Here is a 23,464-nt window from a genome sequence, read left to right on the forward strand (position 1 = left end):
TAGCAGAAGGACCTCTGTGTGTGTGCGTGTGTCTATACATATAGTCATTTTATACCCAGTGCAAGTTTCTTTTTCCTAGTTCAACGTTTTAGGCTGGTGGAGGTGGGGAAATTACCCTTTTTAAGAAGTCATTTAGTATAGTAAATGCTAGAGAGGGTTTGGAGAAAAGGGAACCCTCTTGCACTGTTGGTGGGAATGTAAATTGATACAGCCACTATGGAGAACAGTATGGAGGTTCCTTAAAAGACTAAAAATAGTTACCGTGTGATCCAGCAATCCCACTCTTGGGCCTATATCTGGAAAAACTCGAATTTGAAAAGATACATGCACCCCAATGTTCATAGCAGCACTATTCACAATAGCCAAGACATGAAGCAACCTAAATGCCCATCGACAGAAGAATGGATAAAGATGTGGTACATATATACAACAGAATATCACTCAGCCATAAAAAAGAATGAAATAATGCCATTTGTAGCAACATGGATGGACCTAGAGATTATCATACTAAGTCAAGTAAGTCAGACAAAGGCAAATATTATATCACTTCTATGTGGAATCTAGAAAATAGTACAAATGAGCTTATTTACGAAACAGACTCACAGACATAGGAAACAAACTTACAGTTACCAAAGGAGAGTGGTGAGGGATAAACTGGGAGTATGGGATTAACAGATACATACTACTATATATAAAATAAACAACAAGGATTTACTGTATAGCACAGGAAACAATATTCAATATCTTGTAATAACCCAAAATGGAAAAGAATCAGAGAAAAAGGAATATAGATATATATCTACTTCAATAAAAAAAAAAGTCATTTAGCGACCAAGGCTAAATAGGCCCTGACTTTGTGAACCCCTGCCCTCCAGGATCACCCTGCAGTGGTGTTCATTCTAGCCCCCTGGAAGGGAGCACAGACGCAGGTCCCCTGGCCTCACCTTGCTGGGACACGTCATCCAGCTGTGCGTCTAGGGAGGAGAAGAGGACAGGCATTCAGTGAGTAGCGAACATTGCCCACAGGCCTCCTTTCTCCTGCTTCTCTGATTCACTTATCAGAATCTTGTTCACTCTTGCATTCTTTTATCCACGTGAACTTGTTTACTCCTCTTTTATGCCTGTTCGTGATTATGGTCAGGCGTTGCATTTTTATGCCCTGAGTAAGAAACAATGGGAAGAGAAGATTGGAAATTGCCTCAGAATTAATGGACGTTGATTATACTGGCCGCTGTCAGCGGCAGCCGTGGCTAGTGCTGACCATGAGAGGAAATTGGCCATGTGCCATCGGCCGCATTTGGATCTTTTTTTTTTTTTTTTTTAAATCAAGGTATGTATGAGGGGAGAGTACTGCTTAGTCTTTTGAAAGTAAATAGCACTTAAGCAGAAGGAGACTGTTGGAGCAGGGGCAACCAGTAACCCATGTTGAAAGGGGGAGGTAACGTACTTGATAAAAAGCTGAAGTAGCTCTAATAGTTTCGTAAGTGCACTTTCTTCCGGCAGCAATGAATTAAAAGAAAGCAAACCAAAGCATCTTTATTTGTCCTCAATCCAGAGAGTCTGAATGTGAGGTGAGATTGTGGGAAGGACGGCGGGTGTGTGTGTGTGTGTGTGTGTGTGTGTGTAGTGGGACTGGTCTCGGCAGGAGAGTTGCAGGTTTAGCATCCTTCTGGAGCCATGTGTGGTATCATGTCAGTCAGGATAACTGGACTAGGCATTGTGACCAGAGGACCTACGACAGAAAACTGGGTTTGTAGGTGACGGAAGAGGTGACATTGATGTACCACAGAGCATGTGGCAACCCAGAGATCTGCAGCCACCAGAAGAAATCCACCCCGAGGGCTGCGGGGGGCATGGGAGTTGGAAGTGTTACCAGAAATGGGAAGTAGAACCCTTTGGAAAGGGCTGCATCCCTGGAGGAGATGTTGGTGGGTGGATGGAAAGGGGATGAGAGACCCCGGCCTCTTCCCTGCGCCTGTCCTCCCAGCTGCTGCTGGTGTCTCCCGCAGGCCAACCCTACCTGGGAGCCAGTTGGTGAGGGAGTTGGGGAAATGTCGTTTCCTACCGTACGTTGCAAAAAGGACAAAGCATCCAGAGAATGTATGTGAGAGCGGAAAGGTAGACGGCTGGCCTGGGGAGTGTAATCTTTTGGTGGAGAGAAAGAAAGATAAATAGGTTAAGTGGAAGATTGCTTTAAGGAAGAAAGTTCCTGAGTTTTGGTTTTTGATTTCTTTATTCTATGCCATACTCCCTCGCCTGTGCTTCTCTACCACCATCTATGTTCTTTTTTCACAGTTTTGTTAAGCCTTTTACACTATGTGATATGTTACGGACATATTTGACTCCCCAGTAATAATGAGCATCTGTGGAGTGCTTCCTATACATGGGGAAGTTCTCAGCGCTTTATCTGTATTCATTCATGGAATCATCAAAGCTACTTCGTGAGTCTGGTACAGTTGATCCTCATTATTTGCAAATTCTGTATGTGCAAATCTGCCTCCTTGTTAAAACTTATTTGTATAACGCTCAAATCAGTAGTTGTAGCACTGTGCGACCCTTTGTAGACACACACAGTGGAGGAAAATTTGAGTTACTGACGTGCATGTTCCCAGCTCAGGTAGGAGATGCTCTGCCTTCTTGTTTCAGGTCTCCTACTATAACTAGGTGTCCTCTTCGTGGTCTCATTAGTGCAACTCTTCGCATTTTTGAGCTTTTTTTAAAAAAAATTAATTAATTAATTAATTATTTATTTAATTTTGGCTGTGTTGGGTCTTCGTTTCTGTGCGAGGACTTTCTCTAGTTGCGGTGAGCGGGGGCCGCTCTTCATCGCGGTGCGTGGGCCTCTCACTGTCGCGGCCTCTCTTGTTGCGGGGCACGGGCTCCAGACGCGCAGGCTCAGTAGTTGTGGCTCACGGGCCCAGTTGCTCCGCGGCATGTGGGATCTTCCCAGACCAGGGCTCGAACCCGTGTCCCCCGCATTGGCAGGCGGAGTCTCCACCACTGTGCCACCGGGGAAGCCCCTGAGCTTTTTTTTTTTTTTTTTGGTTGGTGATTTTGTTGTTTAAATGGCCCCCAAGCGTAGTGCTGGAATTACGTCGAGAGTTCCGAAGTGCTGGAAGGCTGTGCTGTACCTTAGGGAGAAAACAGGTGTGTTAGATAAGCTTCTTCAAGCATGAGTTATAGTGCTGTTGGCTGTGAGTTCAATATTGGTGAATCAACCGCATCTATTAAATAAGGTGTCTTAAAACGGAAGCACATAAAACATGGTTATGTATTTTTAAAAATTTATTTCTGATTTTTAAAAAAATTTAATAGGTGACAGCGAATGTTTTATGTTTTTATTTATTTATTTATTGGTCACGAGACACGTGGGATCTTCGTTCCTGACCAGGGATTGAACCCTTGTCCCCTGCAGTGGAAGCGCAGAGTCTTAACCACTGGACCGCCAGGGAAGTCCCCATGGTTACGTGTTGATCAGTGGACAAAAATGTTCTGACCAGAGGCTCACAGGAACCTAAGCCTGTATTCCCTTCCCCTAGGATCACTGGTTTAATATTTGCCAAGTCCTTGTTCACAGAGATTTTGTAAAGTATCACTACCGCAAATAATGGGCACCGACGTTGCCACTGTTATCCCCAGTTTGTAGATGGAGACTGAAGCACGTAGAAGTCAAAAAAGTTGCCCAGCATCACCCAGTGGGATGAGAACCCAGGCCGTCTGGCTTCCCTGCCCTTTGCTACGCTTTCACATGTCTCCTACTCTTTTCCACCTTCTGAATCTGCCGTTCATGCTGTTGGAACCAACCCTGGGGCTGTTTTCAGTGATAAAACTCCTATTGGTAAAGCCAGCAGTTACCTCTGGCTGAGACTCGTGATGTGTGTAATTCTACAATCAAGGTAATAACATTTGACACCTGGATGAAAACCTTCACTTAGTTCGAATGAGTTAGTTCTCAAGGCAGCTCTTAGAAGCACACATCACCTTCCATTTCGTAAATAAAAGCTGGCATCTTGGGAGGTTGTGATTTGGTCAGAGCCCCAGGGTGAGAAAGTGGTAGAACAGAGACTCAAATCCAAGTTTGCTGTCCCTGAATCCCCGGCTCTTTTTTTTTTGCAATATCCAGGCTGCCTCTCCCAAGGCTCTCTGGGGACACTGTGCTTACTTGCGGCTGCTGTTCTGATTTGCCGCTTCCATGCTGCTTTGACCCAGAGGAACCGCAGCAAGTTAGAATCGTGTGTAAAACAAGTGATTCTGGGGGCTTCCCTGGTGGCGCAGTGATTGAGAGTCTGCCTGCCAATTCAGGGGACACGGGTTCGAGCCCTGGTCTGGGAAGATCCCACATGCCGCGGAGCAACTAAGCCTGTGAGCCACAGCTCCTGAGCCTGCGCGACTGGAGCCTGAGCTCCGCAACGAGAGAGGCCGCGATAGTGAGAGGCCCGCCCACCGCGATGAAGAGTGGCCCCCACTCGCCGCAACTAGAGAAAGCCCTCGCACGGAAACGAAGACCCAACACAGCCAAAAATAAATAAAAAAAAAAAAAAAAAAAAAAAGTGATTCGGGGTTGGAGGCATGTCTGGAAATATTTTCTTTACAGTGGTCATTTATGCCCGTGTTTATAGAATATCTCTCTTGGGCTGGAATGGCCTTTTGGGAAAGATGTTTGTTTTGTTTCTGTTCATTAGGTAAATATTTGAAAATAAAGGAAAAATAATTTGAGAGGGCTGCTGGTATTGTTTTCAGTAGCACACCCTCTCTTTGTGTATTTAATTAAATGTGTGTTTGAATAAGAAATAGATGCACTTGTTAAGAATGAAAAGGGAGCTCTAAAAATAAACCACGTCTCCCTTCCCTGGGGCGAGCCCTGGGCCTGATTTCCCGTGTGCCGTCCCAAGGTGTTCTAACCTCCGCCCGAGGGACTCTGAGGTGGCGGTGAAGGGGGGGACCTTTGTCACATCTTGGTTCAAGGGTATGGGAGTGTGTTACTGGCCTGTGTATGCAGTGGATAGAGTCCAGGCAGGCAGATTAACATCCTGTAACATACAGGACGGTCCCACAGCAAGGAATTAGCCCGGCCAAATAGCCAACGGTGCTGACATTGAGAAACCCTGCTTTACCCTCACTGCAAACTGCGAGGGCTGTCTTAATGTGCGCAACACAAAAGCTTTTGTGTCTGAACTTGGACGTTTATTTTGTGTCTTCAGAGGCCTTCTGTCTGCAGGGTTCTTTTGCTTTTGGCTGTGTGCAGCTGTGTCCCATGGGTGGAGCTGTGGGCGCGGTCCCCCGCAGGTGGGGCTGTCAGGCGGGGCAGCCTTTACTGAGGCTAAAACCAGTACAGCTGACTTCAGCCGGTCTGCATTGTGTTACCACCACGTGTGGGCAAATCTAAACAGAAGCCACTGATAACATAGTTTCTGGGAAAAACTCTTTTGCTCCTCTAAATTCTGAATAGTTGCTGCTGTTAATAATTATATATACCTATGTGTAAGTATATATTTATTTACGCACATCAGATTAGCACACTTAAAAAAAAAGTTCCCTTTAATAAACATTGTATTGTACATGGAAATCAATTTGGGCAACTCTGTTACACAGTTGGCCCTGATACACGTGGACCGAGTGATACACGTTGATTTGAGAGTTAAGTTCCTAGCAGTTCGGCCGTGCTGGAGCTGCTTTAGGAGTACTTCATGCCTCTCGTCCATTATGGTACAACATGTTCTTATGTTTAAACAGAGCTTTGAGATAAACAGTGATAGTGCAGTTGACGATGAACAAATGGAAATTGAGTTTCTTCACTTCTGTCACTGTGTGACCATTTGGAGTTTTTATTTATTTGTTTGGCTGCGTTGGGTCTTCGTTGCTGTGCGCGGGTTTTCTCTAGCTGCGGCGAGCGGGGGCTACTCTTTGTTGCGGTGCGCGGGCTTCTCATTGCGGTGGCTTCTCTTGTTGCAGAGCACGGGCTCTAGAGCGCGGGCTCAGTAGTTGTGGCGCACAGGCTTAGTAGTTGTGGCGCACGGGCTTAGTTGCTCCGTGGCATGTGGGACCTTCCCGGACCAGGGCTCAAACTGTGTCCCCTGCATTGGCAGGCGGATTCTTAACCACTGCGCCACCAGGGAAGTCCCTGGAGTTTTTAATATGTGCTTAAAATTTAAAACAGTGAGAGAGTGAGAACTCCTAGGTGTCATAGTGCTGGGTAAGTGCATATTGTAGTTCATGGAAGAAATGTTTTGCTGCATTTTAGAAGTCACTTTAAAATTGATCTTCTTTTTAAATGGCCATCATCAGAAAATCTACAAACAATAAATGCTGGAGAGGGTGTGGAGAAAAGGGAACCCTCTTGCACTGTTAGTGGGAATGTAAATTGATACAGCCACTATGGAGAACAGTATGGAGGTTCCTTAAAAAACTAAAAACAGAACTACCATATGATCCAGCAATCCCACTACTGGGCATATAGCCTAAGAAAACCATAATTCAAAAAGAGTCATGTACCACAATGTTCATTGCAGCTCTATTTACAATAGCCAGGACATAGAAGCAACCTAAGTGTCCATCGACAGATGAATGGATAAAGAAGATGTGGCACATATATACAATGGAATATTACTCAGCCATAAAAAGAAACGAAATTGAGTTATTTGTAGTGAGGTAGATGGACCTAGAGTCTGTCATACAGAGTGAAGTAATTCAGAAAGAGAAAAACAAATACCGTATGCTAACACATATATATATGGAATCTCAAAAAAGAAACACAAAAAAAGGTTCTAAGGAACCTAGGGGCAGGACAGGGATAAAGACGCAGACATAGAGAATGGATTTGAGGACACGGGGAGGGGGAAGTGTAAGCTGGGACGAAGTGAGAGAGTAGCACTGACATATATATACTACCAAATGTCAAATAGGTAGCTAGTGGGAAGCAGCTGCATAGCACAGCGAGATCAGCTCATGCTTTGTGACCACCTAGAGGGGTGGGAGGGAGACGCAAGAGGGAGGGGATATGGGGATATATGTATACATATAGCTGATTCACTTTGTTATACAGCAGAAACAAACACACCATTGTAAAGCAGCTATACTCCAATAAAGATGTTAAAAATAAATAAATAAATACGACCTTCTTTTTAAATGGTTATTTTAAAACTAAATGATTCAAGAATAGAATGATGATTATTGCATGATTGTTGCTGGAAGTAGTTGTGTTGTGTGGAGGAGGGGATGTTAAATACTGATTCACGCTGGGTGTTCCCCATGCTGCGCACGTGACCGTCAGGATGGTTAGTATCTACTTATTTTTTATTGAAGTAACGTTGGTTTATAACATTATGTAAGTTTCATGTATACAACATTATATCTTTACTTCTATATGCCCTATAGGCTGCTCACAATCCAAAATTTAGTTTCCATCCATCACCAAACAGTTGGTCCCTTTTACCCGTTTTGCCCCACCCCTTCTCGTCTGGCAACCACTGCTCTGTTCTCTGTATCTACCTGTTTTTGTTGGTTGTTCATTTATTTTGTTTTCTTGTTCGTGTTTTTTTTAGATTCCACATATGAGTGATATCATACAGTATTTATCTTTCTCTGTCTTATTTCACTTAGCATGAGACCTTCAAGGTCAATTCATAGTGTTGCAAGTGGCAAGACTTCATCTTTTTATGGCCAAATAATATTCCATTGTGTATATATAGACACACCACATCTTCTTTATCCATTCATCCATTGACGGGCCCTTAGGTTGTTTCCATATCTTGGCAATTGTAAATAAGGCCGCAATGAACATATGGCTGAGATCTTTCAGAAAAATGAATGAAAGAGAATGAAAGCATGTCCAGTAAAGCAGATCAGTATTTCTGTTGATCTGATTTCTGTCCATGTGAAACCCATGTTCTTTCAAATGCCACATAGAATTGAAGTCCTGACCTGTTAGGGTCTTCATGAGAGTAGGCAAATAATTGTCCTCTACCCTAATATTTTAAACTTTTAACTGAATTATACGTAAAGAACAGTTACACGTGGTTCGTGTACCGCATGGTGAATTATCACAGCCATTTGTACCCAGATCAAGAAGTAAACAATGCCCAGTACCGGGCAGCTCCCCTGTGCCTCCTTGTAATCAAGATCTGCATTCACCCCCATCCCAAGCATAAGCACCGACCTGACTTCTCAGCAAGATTAGTTTTGCCTGTTTTGGGAATGTTAAGTGATGGAATTCATTATACACTGCATACAGTGAAGACTAATTTTTAACCCATCTCTCAGTTTTGATTCTGACTGGAAACATTTGAAATATTCCAAAATGTGGCAGTTAAACATCTTGGCAACTCGCAGCGGTAGATGAAGAAAAATCCCAGTCTATTTCATGTGTGGCTTCGCTAATAGAAACATTGGCCTTCAAGGCAGTAACATTTAATGTGCTTGCTTCTATAATAAAAAACGTAACCAACCTAATTATGATCTCACTTGTTGGGCTTTAGAATTTCATTTGGAAGGCAGATAGTCGTGTAGAAATTAAATTGGAGTTTGTGTTTGTATCGAAGCAATCAAGTTAATTTGAAGCTAGAGTAGCTGATAGGCTTAAAATGTGGTCAATAAACAGGATATATGACATAGGCGCTTTTAACTGGATTTGGGTTGGAAACCATAACATTGAAGTGCAATCTCATTGCATCAGTTTATTATTACAGGGTACCATTTTCTGAGTAGTAAGTGTGTCTAGTCTATAGGGACAGAATGGATGGGATGTTTAATCGTTGAATTTTGGACTACGGGGGATCTGAAATTGCCCTTCATGTTATAGGGGAAATTCAGTCCTCAGTTTGAAGGCCTTTGGGAATGTTGAACTGTTAAATTAATATAAAATATTATTTGGAAAAAATAGCCTTCCTTGCAGCCATTGTCCATGGTGAGAATATGTACACTCACTCCTCTCTGGATCTGTCAGAGGTTGGCTCCTTCACCACGAGCTTGGTGGCCAAGTTGGGAGGCTGGCGTGGCTCGTACCGAGGTGTGGTGTGGCAGCAGGCCACACGGGACGTGAAGAGCATTTGTCACGCAGCTTCTGTTGGTCCCAGCAGAGATGAAAATGAGCAGTTCTAGCAGAATTACTAAGTCAGGACGGTTTGTCTCTGGGAAGCTGGTTTTTGCTCACTTGATTTTTGGGGTTTGTGAAAAAACATTCTTCTTTTTCTCCCCCCGCCGCCTTAGTAGTTTCTAGCCATCTTCTCTAATTAAAACAGGGAAGAATCTTCTGTGCCTTATTTTTTTGAAACTTGTTTGTATCCAGTTACTAAATCTAAATCTGCCCGTCTTTTGCATTTTCAAGCCTCTGAGGCAGGAGAGGCAGTGCTTGCAAGTAAAAACCTTTTCGGGGTATTATATCTGAGATGGGAATCGGATCACGCCCTTCTTGGGATGCAGGCTGTTCAAAATTACTCAACTACAGGGGAGCCCTAAGTCCTGCTGTGGTGTCAAGGTCCCTGGTCACCTTGTCTTGCCGTCCAAGACTCATCTTGGCCCCCTGCCTCCCCTTCTGTTCCAGGCGCGCAGGGCAACAGTGCCCTTGACTGTCACTGGTCACTGGTACCTCTGCTTCATGCACAGGCTCCCACCCCACGCTGGGGATGTCTTCCTCCACCATCTTCTTTTCGTCTTTCAGGACTCCTTCCAGGGTTTCCTTTTTCAGAGAAGCCTTTCTTCATCCTCCTGGATAGGATGTGATGGGTTTCTTCTGTATTCTTGTGATTATCCTGTGTCTATTATGTACTCTTGCTTTTGTACACTGGCATCCAGAACAGTGCCCTGCATGTAGTAGGTGCTCAACAAACACTTGTTGAATCAGTGGGTAGATTCCACTTTTATGTTGTAGTCTAATGATCCATTGACGTGTGTGTCTCCCCACTACAGTTTGAGGGCCAGGATCATGCTTCTTCATCGTCACATACTCAGTCCCTGACAGAAGTACTCAAAAATGTTTGAATGGCAGGGAGGAAAGGCCGGTCTGGTGGGGAGAGCATTTTAGAGACGCGGGAGAGTTTTTCTTGCACCTCAGTCATTTGTATTGTCTTGAGTGTATGGGCAGAACCTCTTGTGCCTTTGTGATCAGGGGCAAGGGAATCCCAGAATGCTCTGGGGCAAGAACTATACCCTCAAACTCCCCCATCCCCCTGCCTTGTTTTTCCTTTTGATTGATTGATTGATTGGCTGCGTTGGGTCTTCGTTGCTGTGCGCGGGCTTTCTCTAGTTGCGGCGAGCGGGGGCTCCTCTTCGTTGTGGTGCGTGGGCTTCTCATTGCAGTGGCTTCTCTTGTTGTGGAGCACGGGCTCTAGGCGCACGGGCTTCAGCAGTTGTGGCACGTGGGCTCAGTAGTTGTGGCTCGCGGGCTCTAGAGCGCAGGCTCAGCAGTTGTGGCGCACGGGCTTAGTTGCTCTGTGGCATGTGGGATCTTCTTGGACCAGGGCTCGAACCCGTGTCCCCTGCATTCTCAGGTGGATTCTTAACCACCATGCCACCAGGGAAGTTCTCCTGCCTTGTTATTCAAACGGGAATGCCTCTGCATATTGGAAAGTGTTGGTGAAAGTGTTCATCTCTCAGAGGAAATGCCCGACGCTGATGTCGATTACCCTGCTGATTGCTAATACAGGAAAACATCAGGAAAAAAGAAAAACTTTAAAAACAGTGGCTTATGTAAAGGCAGCATTAATTATCATCCCTTAGAGGAAATAACTGTCATTTTTACATGATGACTGTAAAGGCTCTATGTGTTGCATATCTTATTTCTACAGTAATTTTGGTATAAGCGCTTACCTGGATTCAGGTACTCAGCCCCTAGAATCATATCATAGTGGTGTTTTTTCAGTTCCCAGAAAAAGAGATTAAGTGATGGGATAGAGCTTTCCCAAATTTGAGTCTTTTTTTCCCCTAACCTGCTCAGATCTGTGGCAATCACTTATTTACCAGTAAGTGCCATGGGTGGTGAAAAGAATAATCAAGGAAAAAACATTCTGTAGGAAAGCAGGGAGATGTGACTCTTTAATATTTTCTGCATTCCTCTGAGATGCCGAGGCCTCTGCCCACAACATGTACCCTTTCCTGCCAGTTGGATTGTTCCTGGTTCAGAAGAAGGGCGTCCAAGGGATCCCCTGGTGCCCCAGAGCCCAAGACATTCGGAGTTCTGCTGCTTCACACATTTGGGGACCCCTGGATTACAAACAGAGGCACGTTGCCTGAGGCCTGTGGCTTACAGGGTGTGACTCCCTGCTGCCAACCTGGGGGAAAGAAAATGAGAGAGAAGACTGATTCCTAAACACACGCCTAACCCTGCTTCTCCCCAGACTGGAGAATTGAGCGGGTCATCGTATATGGTCCACGCAAAGCCCGTTATGACCGATCGATCGATCGATCGATCGATCTATCTATCTATCAACATCACGCTGCATACGGGATCTTAGTTCCCCGACCAGGGAATCAAACCCACACCCCCTGCATTGGCAGTGTGGAGTCTTAACCACTGGACCACCAGGGATGTCCCAAAGCCCGTTAGGACTTTGGCTGGAATGTGTAGGCCTGTTGTGGAGCGATAGTTACTCTGCATGTGGCACTCTGCGCTGGCCTGAGGACATGGCAGAGTTGCTCAGTCTCCCAGGCAGAAAGAACACAGGTGAGGACCAAGCAGCCCTAGGACAGCCACTGCCATCAAGAAAGTTCCCCTGGCTGGAAGCTCTTGTCTGTAGAGGCTGCCCATCTCTGTTATGCTGTGACACAATGCCACCTGAGAGGGACCTTCTCCCTCCCAGGGCTAAGGCCGGTAGGCTCTGTCAGTCACCATGAGCTTGTCCTTCGTGTCACTACCCTTGTCCAGAGAAAGAGAAAAGTTGGCTTTGACCGCCGTGAAAGTATTGAAGGCAGCCTTAGGGGTGAGATTTCAGGCAAGGGTGAGGGTATCCTCTCCCTCCCTCTACCCCACCCCCCCCTTCAAGGAAGGAACCCCATGTCCCACTCAAGCCTGAATTCACCTAGGGGGGCTAAGTGCTCCCTCCGCCAGACCAGGGAGGGATGTTTGTGCCCGGACCTGAATGGTGGTGGAGTCAAGGTGGTATCCAGGGTGAGGTGCCCGAGGCAGGAGCACGTGTGGCCCAGCGTGAAGGCTGTGTGGGCAGGGGGAGGGAGCAAGGTGCTGAGTTTGGAGGGCAGGTAGTGCTGGAACATGAAGAACCTCGTTGGGCGTGGTGTGGAGTTAACGGTTTTATTCTGATTGGGATGGATGTGTGGAGAGTTTTGAGCAGGGACGTGACCTGATCTGATTTCTGTTTTACAAAGGTCATTTAGCTTGTGTGGAGAACTGGCTGTAAGGAAGCCTAGAGGTCAAGTAGGAAAGACAGTTGTCCAGTGTAAGGTGATGGAGGCATAGACTCAGGGGAGGGGAGGGAGACGGTGATAGGGGATTGGATACCTCAGTTCAGAATGATCTGGTGCCTCTCTGTCTTCATCTCCCACCCTTTTCCCATGTTGATTTCACTCCAGAAACACACATCTTCTTGTTCGTCCCCCAGATCTACGTTCACTCTATTTTTAATATCACTGATCATTTCCCCAAATTATGCATACGTACACGTGCAGTACACACACACACTTGTCCCTTCTCTGACTTTCTCTCCTGCTGCCATGTAAGTGCCCTGAGGGCAAGCAGAAACTTTCTCAGATTTATTGCCAAGTCCCGAGTGCCTAGCATGCTCAGAAGAGTTACTAAAAGAGGACGTGAAATGGAAGGACAGCCAGCTGATGACCTTATTACGTCGTTTATATTTGAAAAATCACCACCATGACCGCTGAGGTTTTAATTGCAGTACTAAGAACACTGAGAACATCAACCTGTACTGCTAATTTATTAAAAGTGAAGAAGTACCTATGTAGCACTTTTGAGTTTGAATAATTGGGGAAAAAAGAAGTGAGAAGGGATTCGTGTCACCCGTGGAGACGTTCTGCCTGCGGTGAGGGAGATGATAATGAAAAGGAACAACTTTGAATCTATTCATTTATTGCAGGGAAATTTATCACTTTCATTTACATCTAGAACCATCCAGCTGTTAATTTGTGTTTTTGTTGGAAAAGACTTTCAGGAAAATAGTTAATCTTCCCCAGTGCTGTAGTGTTCTCAAAATTAGCTTTCCTGAGCTACAGTCAAAACCGGATAAATCTATCGTCAGAAAGCATGCAGTCTTCCCCAAGGAACTCAGCATGTGGCCATTCTAAGGATGGAGAATGGGAGCCAGTGGGGATGGGGACGGTTAGTGACCTGTGGGCCCTTGGAGGGGTTGGCGGCCAGCAGTCACGCCTTTTCCTCTGGACTTGTGGCTAAGGGGCGGCTTCAGAGACAGAGGAACATGCTTTGAATCCTGGCACCTTGACCGTGTGACCTTGCCACGTGAGCTCGCCATGTGACCTCAGGCAAATTCCTTAACCTCTCTGTGCTTTCATTTATAAAGGGAATAGTCATAGTACTCACCCTGTGAGGTTGCTATGAGGAGTGAGTGAGTTAATACACGTAGAAGGTCTTAGAACCATGTCTGAGATAGCAATTATTCAAAACATTTTAGCTGTTACTAGTATTGAATGGGGGAAATTTTCTTTTTTGTGTGTGGTATTGAAATATAGTTTATTTACAATGTTGTGTTAGTTTCTGGTATACAGCAAAGTGACTCAGTTATATATACATATATATGTTCTTTTTCATATTTTTTTATTATGATTTATTACAGGATATTGAATATAGTTCCCTATACTACACAGTAGGACCTTGTTGCTTTATCTATTTTATGGGTAGTAGTGTAGGTCTGCTAATCCCAAACTCCTAATTTATTCCTCCCCCATCCCTTTTCCCCTTTGGTAAACGTAAGTTTGTTTTCTATGTCTGTGAATCTGTTTTGTAAAAAAAAAAAAGTTCATTTGTATCATATTTTAGATTCCACATATAAGGGATATCACATGATATTTCTCTTTCTCTTTCTGGCTTAATTCACTTGGTATGATAATATCTAGGTCCATCCATGCTGCTGCAAATGGCAATATTTGAATTGGGGGAAAATTTCTAGTCATTAACATTTGGCGTGAATTTTAGCAGATAAAAGCTATGTTAGGGCTTCCCTGGTGGCGCAGTGGTTGAGAATCTGCCTGCCAATGCAGGGCACACGGGTTCGAGCCCTGGTCTGGGAAGATCCCACATACCACGGAGCAACTGGGCCCGTGAGCCACAATTACTGAGCCTGCGCGTCTGGAGCCTGTGCTCCGCAACAAGAGAGGCTGTGATAGTGAGAAGCCCGCGCACCGCGATGAAGAGATGGCCCCCACTTGCCACAACTAGAGAAAGCCCTCGCACAGAAACGAAGACCCAACACAGCCATAAATAAATAAATAAATAAATAAAGACTTTCTATTAAAAAAAAAAAAAAAAAAAAAAGCTATGTTATATGGACCTGAGTATTGAACCAGTGTGCAGCACACTTGAGTCAGCTGGGAATCTGTGTCCGGGAGAGTGTTCTAACACCAGCTGGTGGACTGCAGTACGGTTCTGATGCTAGCCTCCTGGAGTTGGTGCAGATCCCATACGTGAAAGGGTCTGGTCCCAGCAAGATTGCCCCCACTTCAGATGCCAACTGCAAATGGGGTCCCCAGGCCACTAGCACTTCTGACTGGCTACAAACCTGGGGGGCACCCATGACTCCCTCAGGCTCGATAATTCTCTAGAGTGACTCACAGCTCAGGAAAGTGCTATACATTTTTTTTTTTTTTTTTTTTTAATTTATGGCTGTGTTGGGTCTTCGCTTCTGTGCAAGGGCTTTCTCTAGTTGCGGCAAGCGGGGGCCACTCTTCATCGCGGTGCGCGGGCCTCTCACTATCGCGACCTCTCTTGTTGCAGAGCACAGGCTCCAGACGCGCAGGCTCAGTAATTGCGGCGCACGGGCCCAGTTGCTCTGCGGCATGTGGGATCTTCCCAGACCAGGGCTCGAACCCGTGTCTCCTGCATTGGCAGGCAGATTCTCAACCACTGCGCCACCAGGGAAGCCCGAAAGTGCTATACTTACGATTATAGTTTAATTTTAAAGGGTATAGATCAGGGCCATCCCAATAGACATAGGTGAGCTCTGAGAGGATTCCAAATGCTGAGCTTGCATGCCCTCTCCCTGTGGGATTGGAGTGTGTCACCTTCCTGGCCCATCATTGTATTCAACAGCCAGGAAGTGCTACTGAGCCTGGTGTCCAGAGGTTTTATTGGGTTTCATTATGGTGGCATGATTGATTGAATCATTGGCCATGTGGATAGACTCAGTCTCCAGCCTCCTTCCTCTTCCCAGGATTGGGCTGCCTCAAAGCCCCACCCCTCTAATCGCATGGTTGGTCTTACTGGTGATCAGCCCCCAATCTGAGTCTTCTCATTTTACATGATCTCAGGTGTGGCTCAAGGGGCTCATGAATAATCAAGACCCTTCTGTTACTCGGGAAGTTCCAAGGATTTATAGTCTCCCTTTCAGGAACCAGGGACCAAGACCATTCAGATTCTTTATTGCACAAGGAGGGGATTATATTTGAGTTAGCGAAATACAAGGTGGTGGCCTGGGACGTGAGCCGAGCCCTTGTCTTGGTGTTGCCCCTCTAATCCTGTGTCTGTCAGGTTGGGTTTATGGTTACGCAGTGGCGTGTGATTAGCCTTGATAGCTCTAGCTTTCCTTTCTTTAGAATAGCTTTATATAGTCTCATGGTGACTAAGCTGTCTTTGGGGATCTTATAGTGACCTTCTATTAAATAAGTCACAAAGACAGCATTTCTGAATTTGAGTCTTTTTAAAACTATTCTGTGATGCTATGTGAATACAGTGAGTCACTGAGTGGTCAGAAGCTGTCTTTCTGGCTCCCAGAGGTACCCTTCTCAGCAAGCATACCCCAAATCGGGCTTTTGGATGGGCAGTCTTTCTGCGTCTGATGTTCTTGGCCACTGAAAACCTGAGTTCTGCTGACCCACAGGCTCGTGGGAAGACCTTTCTCGTGGTTGTGTTTATTTATGCTCAGTAGTCATTAGAGAATGCTCACCTCGTTTCCCCATTCGTTCTTTGATTCCTGTACAGGTGTGGTTTTTATAGTACTTTCCTTGGAGTCTGTTTTTCCTTTGCTATTCAAAGTGCTCACTTATGTGAACATCAGTACAAGTCCTTCCCTGCAATTAAAGATTGTTTCTAGAAGCATTTTCATCTCTTCTTGAGCATTTGTATCCCCTCTCAACGTCTGCTGGGTGGCATTACCCAGAAAGGCTTATGAGGATCTGATGAGGGGCCCAGATGGCTGAAACGCCCTAACTATTGTCATCTTCCCACCTGAAACTCTGTACCCATTAAAGAACAACCCCTGCTTCCTCCTACCCGCCCCACCCCCACCCCCCGCCAACCCCTGGCAACCACCGTTTTTCTTTCTGTCTCTTTGCCTTTGCCTATTTTAGGTACTTCACATCAGTGGAATCATATGATACTTGTCCTTTTGTGACTGACTTCTTTTATTTAGCCTAATGTCTTCAAGGTTCATCCATATTGTAGCATGTGCCAGAATTTTCCTCCTATTTAAGGCTAAATAATATTCCATTGTGTATGTATACCATATTTTGTTTATCCGTTCCTCTGTCGATGGACATTTGAGTTGCTTCCACCGTTTGGTTTTGTGAACATAGGTGTTCAAGTATCTGTTCCAGTTCTTTCAGTACTTTAGGCTATCTCTATACCAAGAAATGGAATTATTGGGTCCCTAATCCTTTATTACACAAGGAAACAAATAAGCCACTTCCTTTTATGTGATTAGTGTGACCAGGCAAATAGTTACATGCCAAAGTAATAAACCCAGGTCACTTGCTGATGAGTGAGCCAATGGGAAGTTAATAGTCTGCTTTCAGATTTGGTTTGCTAGAGTAGACGACTGTGTACATCACTTATGGGATGACCCACCATTGGTGATATTCAACATGTAAATAAAGGTCAGGGTGTGATAAAGGGCAGGTTGTGTTTCCAGTGATCTCTCCACTGGATGTTAATCTTATTCCCTCTCTCCTTCTTCCTGATAGTTCCCCATGTGGTTGTATGGTCTAGTGGTCAAGAGCCTGGACTCTGGAAACAGATTACATGGGTTCAAACTTTAGCTCCTCCAGTTACCACACGGGCAGAGGACCTCACCTTCCTGTGCCTCCTTTTCCCCATCCATACAATGGGGGTAAGAATATAGCCCTACTTCACAAATGTAAATCTCTTAGAACAGTGACTGGTACATAGTAAGTGCCTGGTGAATGTCGTGGTTGAATTATTATTATTATTCCTATTATTATTAGCAGTGGTCATGTGCACCTGTCTGGCAAATCATTTTTCAAGTGACAATAAAATATAGATAATAAAAACTTTGGTAAGAACATAGGGTATAGGAGTATTCTTTTTTTTTTAATATATGTTTTTTTAATTTATTATTTTATTTTTGGCTGCTTTTTGGGTCTTCATTGCTGCACGCAGGCTTTCTCTAGTTGCAGTGAGCGGGGACTACTCTTTGTTGTGGTGCGTGGGCTTCTCACTGCGGTGGCTTCTCTTGTTGCAGAGCACAGGCTCTAGGCGTGCAGGCTTCAGTAGTTGTGGCATGTGGGCTCAGTAGTTGTGGCTCGGGGGCTCTAGAGCGCAGGCTCAGTAGTTGTGGTGCACGGGCTTAGTTGCTCCACGGCATGTGGGATCTTCCCGGACCAGGGCTCGAGCCCATGTCCCCTGCATTGGCAGGCGGATTCTCAACCACTGCGCCACCGGGGAAGCCCTATAGGAGCATTCTTATACCTTGCTAATAGGGAACACAAGTTGGCATAACTTTTCTGAAAGAAAATATAGGAATATTACTACATCAAAAGCCTAAAAATCTTCTTATTTGATCTGGTCATTCCTTTATTGTAAGCAAATATCTGAAATCACAAAGGTAAGAGTGAGGAACAGTTCATTGTTGTGTTCTTTTCTAATAGAGAAAACTGGGAGAAAAATAAATGCCTAATACTGTGGAGATTATTTAAGTAAAACATGGTGAAATAGTGGAGTACTATTTAGCTTTTAAACTGTGGTGGAAAGATATTTATTATCATAAGAAAGCATTTAAAATGTGTTATTAAGATATAAAAGCAGACTCTGAGAAAGCAAATATGATATCTTTGTGATACATATATGTGTATATCCACACTGCGTGTGTGTGTGTGTGTGTGTGTGTGTGTGTGTATGAAATATACCAAAATCTTAGCAGTGTGAGTGGTGGAATGATAACATTTTAAAAATTTATTTGTGATTTTCTGGTTATTTGGCACTGAACAAATTTTTGGCGTTGGACAAGCATTATGTTTCTATTAGAGAAAAAGGTAGGAGCTTCACTTGGAAAAAGAAGATTCTGGTTGGTTATGTGAGGCTCAGAGAGCCTCAGAGGGGGAACGCTGCAGGGTGGCCAGTGGGATAGGGGTTCCCACACCCAGTGACTGGCTGTCTTGTCCCCTGGTGGCTGGCCTCTTGCCCAGGCTGAGGTGCCCCCAGAGCCCTCTGGCCAGCCAAGCTCCAGAGTCCCGCCTTGAATGTGAGCCCCTCCAAGTCTTTCGGCATCAGTGGATGCAGGGCCGTCTCCCCTCCCTTACACGCCCAGAAGTCCTCGTGGTTTCTTAAGGAGTCTCTAACTGAGACGCTGTGGGGTTTGCTGGGATTCCTGAACGTTTGGGAAGAGGGCGTTATTTAATCAAGCTCAATGAAAGCTGGCTTCTGCCGTATCCCATTTTTGGATCCCATTTTCCAGTCTCGTTAAGCCTTTCTGGTATGTCTAATGCAGGCATTTATGTCCTTGTAGTTTTGTGCATAAAAGGGTAAAAATAAACTTGCTCGCTTCTCAGCATTGATCCTAAGCAACATATCTTCCGCTGGACATGGGTGCCAGATGGCGTGACACCTCCTACCGGCTTAATGAATAGGCATTTGCTGGGGACCTTGACTTGCTCTTGAATCCTTCTGTGCACCTTAAACACGCAACTCTGCCAGTGGCAATTTGTTTTTTTTTGTTTTTTTTTTCTCCTCTCCCTCTTTGGATTTTTTTAGGAAGGAGAAGGAGGTGACGCTATCTGTCTGGAATAACTTCCCATGAGTCGAGTTAGTTTTATTGCTAGTGTTGTATAGATATGTCTCCCTAAATAAACACACATTGTGCCAACTTCTGGGAAAAGTACATTTCTTCTCAGAGCTGTCTGCAAGTGTAGCTTAAAATACAGTTTTATTGCCTTCGGTGGGATAGGATGCCTGCAGGTGTTAGTGTGAAGAGGCTAGGAAAATGATGCTGGTGGCTGTGATACCACTTTTCCTTTTGGTGTTGCACATCTGTTCTCTGTCACTCATTCCTGCTACAACCTTGGGTGGTAATAAGGAGGCAGGTTGTAGAATATTAACTCTTTAAAAAATTTTTTTATTGCAGTATGGTTGATCTACAATATCGTGTTAGTTTCAGGTGTACAGCACAGTGATTCAGTCACATATATATCTATATCTATATATATATATACTCCTTTTCAAATTCCTTTCCTTTATAGGTTACTACAAAATATTGAGTAGAGTTCCCTGTGCTATACAGTAGATCCTTGTTGGTTATCTATTTTATATACAGTAGTGTGTATATGTAGAAATATTACCTCTGAAGTCCACCCAGTGATCAGTCAACAGCTTGAAAAGGATGAGATGTCTATCTGGGCGCTGTGCAGTAATAAATTTTTTTTTTAAATTAATTAATTTATTTTTAGCTGTGTTGGGTCTTTGTTTCTGTGCGAGGGCTTTCTCTAGTTGCGGCGAGCAGGGGCCAGTCTTCATCGCGGTGTGCGGGCCTCTCACTATCGCGGCCTCTCTTGTTGCGGAGCACAGGCTCCAGATGCGCAGGCTCAGTAGTTGTGGCTCACGGGCCCAGTTGCTCCGCGGCATGTGGGATCTTCCCAGACCAGGGCTCGAACCCGGGTCCCCTGCATTGGCAGGCAGATTCTCAACCACTGCGCCACCAGGGAAGCCCAATTTTTTTTTTTTTTTTAATGTTTTTGTATGGCGAAGCAGACAATGGTCAGAACCAGCTAAGAGACTTTGTTTGTTTTGTAATTTATTTTGGCTGCATTGGGTCTTCGTTGCTGCGCTCCAGCTTTCTCTAGTTGCGGCAAGCGGCAGCTACTCTTTGTTCCCATGTGCAGGCTTCTCATTGCGGTGGCTTCTCTTGTTGTGGAGCACGGGCTCTAGGCTCATGGGCTTCAGTAGTTGCAGCACGCGGGCTTGGTAGTTGTGGCTCGCGGGCTCTAGAGCGCAGGCTCAGTAGTTGTGGCCCACGGGCTTAGTTGCTCCGTGGCATGTGGGATCTCTCCGGACCAGGGCTCTAACCCGTGTCCCCTGCATTGGCAGGCGGATTCTTAACCACTGTGCCACCAGGGAAGTCACAGTAATAAATGTTTGAATTAATCGAATCTTTGGCTCACAGGCTGTGCAAGAAATGGTGGGGGCATGTTTAGAATCCAAGAGATTTAGTCCTGCCCGCATGAATTCCTTCCCTTCCCCAGGAGGTGTAGGTCCCTCAGGCGACATATGGTGGACACAGTTTTGCTCTGATTGTTTAAGTAGGTTCTGAGATCCTGCCTCCTTCACCAGCTCTTCTAGTGGTAGGAGTGTTCCTCTGTGCTGCCCTTACTTTCTGCACTGGTGAGGGCCCTGGTGGGATGTCTTCTGGCGTTTATGCCTCTCCACGATATTAGATGGTATTTTGTGGTTCAAATGGTCCATACAACCCCAAGACCCTCGCTTCGGGAAGCCAAGAGAGCGGTGAAGTTGGGAGCTCTTTTACCAATATCCAGAAGCCTTTTCTCCCTGATCTGAGAGACTTGCTCAGGTTCTTAACGTCCACCAGCATTTTATTAGTGGCTGAGGCTTTGAAGGTCACATACTTATTTTATTTTCATGGTCTCTGACCTCAGATGTCCCCAGAATACAGTTGGCGTTGGGGTCATGCATAATGGAGTTTGTCCACCTCCAGGACAAACACTGTTTGGAATATTCTTGTCAACTGTTTGGGGTAACTTCTCACCCACCTGAGAGGGTGACCTGAATCTGAATTAGAAGTCATTATACTAGAATTGAATCTTTGTTCGTCTTCAACAAATGTAATACCCTCAATATTTTTAAACTTGACTTAGAAAAAAGTTTCAAGGATGAATTTCCTGTTCTGGAGAAGGATTCATTTTTTCAAAGGTTCTGAAAGAGTCTTTTGATTTTAGTCTGGGCATTGTCTGTAACTTCGTACATTTTTATCCACTTAGGTTAGAGTGTAATTTTCTAGAAGTTACCCTAGAAATTACAGAGGGAAGAAAGATTCAAATAAACATTTAATCCCTGAGTCAGAAATGTCCCATAGTACCCTGTTTCTATCTCCAATATGGGATGAAGCATGTAGTTTTATAATTTATGTATGTAGGCCCCTCTGTTTCCTTCACTAACTGTGAGCTCCTTTGGAATGGGTTTCCTTTAGCCTCACTCATTTTTGAATTCCTAGTAAATACCTACTGCATTAAGTGAATCTCATTGTAAAATTTGCCTGGAGCCTTTTTAATGTCTATAATCTTTCCTGTATTTGATGCCTGGCGTGTGTGTGTGTTTTTTGGGAAGAACTTCTGGATGGGCTGGATGATCTCCTTTCCCTGAGTTGGTTTTCTTTGTGTAGATTGTATTAAGGAGTAGTCTTTGTTCTTTGTGCTGTGCTGGAGAACCCTGGGTTAGATCTTTAAGGACTGGGGAGTCTAGGCTTTGCTATGCCCATAACTGGCTTGTGTTCTCCAGCAGGTCACTTAATATATCTGGGCATCTAGAACAGATGGTCTTGAAGGTCCCTCAACCATTAAAGTGCTGTGAGCTTCAGAATAAGATAGACCTTCTTTATTTTTGGGAACTCCATGGTAAAAGGCTTAGATCATCCCTATGGAATTAAAAGTAACTCTCCCCCAGCTTATCATTTGAGGTGGGTCCCCTTAGGCTCCTGTTCTATACTCTGGACATGGTATTCTTTGATAGTAGAATTTTCTCATGGCCCGTATTGTTCTTTAACCTTTTGTTAGACATTTGTTTAGTCCCCGAGCCAAGCTATAAGCAAGCAGCAGAAGTGGAAATTTCCACTGAGTGTAGAATTGGTCCAGATTTGCCTTGTGCTTGGGAATTGTGACCCATGACCTATCCTTGGTGTTTGTGAAAATATTGTTTCCTTTTTCTTTGAAAAGAGAGATTTTAGGCTGTTGCTTCCGGTGCGCAAGTACTAGCATGGGATGTGTGTATAATTTTTTCCTTCAGATCTTTAGGTAAAAACAAATCTATATAGTATCTAAGGGAACTTTTAAAAATATTGTTTAATGTGTGTATGTTTTTGACTCACTGTAGGATCTGTTTTCAAAGCAAAACGATCATTTAAAAAATATGACTGCTCAGACTTCTTAGTGAGCTAGCTGTTTTTCTAAGGTGCAAAATTGTCTTTCCATTAAATGCAACTTTTAATAAATGATAGTTGATGCTCATAATTGCCATGGATCTTTAACTCCGCCTTTATCCTTAAAATCTGAGTCTCCTATCTTAACAGACTAAGGTATAATAGTTTAAGGGGAATATTTGTGGTTATTTGATTTACATGGAGATATCCTTAAAGTATAGGCTCTGCTTTTGAATTTTCGACAATTTTGAAATTACTCTCAAGATAGCATTGACACAATTCATTCAACAGTTTCATTCATTAGTTCACCAGACATTCATTGCATTCTTACTATGCCAGGTACTGAGATGCATGCAGTGGAGAGCGGTGGTGATCAGGGTTACGAAGATGAATAAGCTATTCAGCTGTTCTTGGCATCAAGAACCCAGCAGACTCAAAGATTAACAAGCATATATACTACAATATACTCCAGTCCATTTCTAAAAAAGTCCCCTAAGCCCTTAGGAGTTGGGACATTTTTACATTTGAATTTGGCTATGATGTTGAGGAATCTTCTAGGTCAGGAAGGGCCTTCCAGACAGAGGGAACAGCATTAGCATTGGAGAAGTGATACTAGACTTGTTCCAGAAACTGTGAATTGTTTACATGGTAATTACTGGTAGAAGTTTCGCTTCAAAAGGTAGATTGAGGGCTTCCCTGGTGGCGCAGTGGTTGAGAATCTACCTGCTAATGCAGGGGACACGGGTTCAAGCCCTGGTCTGGGAAGATCCCACATGCCGCGGAGCAACTAGGCCCGTGAGCCACAACCACTGAGCCTGCGCGTCTGGAGGCTGTGCTCCGCAACAAGAGAGGCCGCGATAGTGAGAGGCCCGCGCACCGCGATGAAGAGTGGCCCCCGCTTGCCGCAACTAGAGAAAGCCCTCACAGAAACGAAGACCCAAGACAGCCAAAAA

The 23,464-nt window shown here is 44.6% G+C and overlaps 1 protein-coding gene across 8 annotated transcripts in view; it reads left to right on the forward strand.

Moving 5' to 3' along the window:
• Positions 1–23,464, forward strand: part of MGAT5 (alpha-1,6-mannosylglycoprotein 6-beta-N-acetylglucosaminyltransferase) — a 359,084-nt gene that overhangs the window by 56,577 nt on the left and 279,043 nt on the right. The window lies entirely within an intron of this gene.

This window comes from Balaenoptera acutorostrata, chromosome 8 (genome assembly GCF_949987535.1).
Source record: "Balaenoptera acutorostrata chromosome 8, mBalAcu1.1, whole genome shotgun sequence".
Lineage (NCBI taxonomy): Eukaryota > Metazoa > Chordata > Mammalia > Artiodactyla > Balaenopteridae > Balaenoptera > Balaenoptera acutorostrata.